This window comes from Octopus bimaculoides, chromosome 26, assembly GCF_046866305.1.
Source record: "Octopus bimaculoides isolate indiv1 chromosome 26, ASM4686630v1, whole genome shotgun sequence".
Lineage (NCBI taxonomy): Eukaryota > Metazoa > Mollusca > Cephalopoda > Octopoda > Octopodidae > Octopus > Octopus bimaculoides.
Window position 1 is genome coordinate 16745728 of NC_142953.1, and position 1956 is coordinate 16747683.

Sequence of the window (1956 nt, forward strand, 5' to 3'; positions counted from 1 at the left end):
ATATATATTATATATACACACATATATATATATATATATACACACATATATATATACATATATATATATATATACAAATATATATACACATATATATATCATCATCATCATCATCATCGTTTTAACGTCCGCTTTCCATGCTAGCATGGGTTGGACGATTTGACTGAGGACTGGTGAAACCGGATGGCAACACCAGGCTCCAGTCTGATTTGGCAGAGTTTCTACAGCTGGATGCCCTTCCTAACGCCAACCACTCAGAGAGTGTAGTGGGTGCTTTTACGTGTCACCCGCACGAAAACGGCCACGCTCGAAATGGTGTCTTTTATGTGCCACCCGCACCAGCCAGTCCAGGGGCACTGGCAACGATCTCGCTCGAAAATCCTACAGGAGCCAGTCAGGCGGGGTACTGGCAACGGCCACGCTCAAAATGGTGCATCTCATGTGCCAACCGCACAAGAACCAGTCCAGGGGCACTGGCAACGATCTTACTTGGCTTGCCGGGTCTTCTCACGCACAGCCCATTTCCAAAGGTCTCGGTCCGTAGTCATCGCCTCGGTGAGGCCCAATGTACGAAGGTCTTGCCTCACCACCTCAGCCCAGGTCTTCCTGGGCCTACCTCTTCCACGGGTTCCCTCAACTGTTAGGGTGTGGCACTTTTTCACGCAGCTATCCTCCTCCATTCTCACCACATGTCCATACCAGCGCAATCGTCTCTCTTGCACGCCACAACTGATGCTTCTAATGTTCAGCTTTTCTCTCAAGATACTTACACTCTGACGGGTATTCACATTGACATTACACATCCAACGGAGCATACTGGCTTCATTCCTTGCGAGCTTACGTATGTCCTCAGCAGTTACAGCCCATGTTTCACTGCCATGTAGCATGGTTGTTCGTACGCATGCGTCATACAGTCTGCCTTTTACTCTGAGTGAGAGTCCCTTTGTCGCCAGCAGGGGTAAGAGCTCTCTAAACTTTGCCCAGGCTATTCTTATTCTAGCAGCTACACTTTCAGCGCACCCACCCCCACTACTAACTTGGTCGCCCAGATAGCGGAAGCTATCGACTACCTCTAGTTTTTCACCCTGGAATGAGATAGAAGTTGTTTCCTGTTTGTTTGCAGTCTTTATTGCACCTGAACATCTGCCACAAACAAAAACTAACTTGCTAGTTAACCTGCCTTTGATGTTGCTGCACCTCTTATGTGTCCATAGCTTGCACCGGGTACATCTTATAGAGTTACTACCTACTCCTTTTCTACATACTGAGCAGGGCCATCTACCTGAAGGGGTTTGTGTTTTATCTACCTTCCTACTTATTAGGATTTTGGTTTTAGCTAGGTTGACTCTAAGGCCCTTCAATTCTAGACCTTGCTTCCACACCTGAAACTTCTCCTCTAGTTCTGATAGTGACTCCGCAATTAGGGCAAGGTCATCAGCATAGAGGAGCTCCCAGGGACAACCTGTCTTGAACTCCTCTGTGATTGCCTGGAGGACTATGGTAAATAATAGGGGGCTGAGGACGGAACCTTGGTGGACCCCTACCTCTACCCGGAATTCATTGCTGTACTCATTTCCAACCCTCACCTTACTGGCAGCATCTCTGTACATGGCTCGCACAGCTCTCACTAACCATTCTTCTATCCCAAGTTTCCTCATTGACCACCAGATAAGGGATCGGGGGACCCTGTCAAAGGCTTTCTCCATGTCAACGAAAGCCAGGTACAGAGGTTTATCCTTAGCTAGGTATTTCTCTTGCAACTGTCTCACTAGAAATAAGGCATCAGTAGTGCTTTTACCTGGCACGAACCCAAACTGCATCTCATCTAAATTGATTCGCTCCCTAATTAGTTGGGCTATGACCCTCTCTGTAACTTTCATAACCTGATCTAACAGCTTGATGCCTCTGTAATTATTTGTATCTAAAGCGTCCCCTTTACCTTTGTAGCAGTTGACT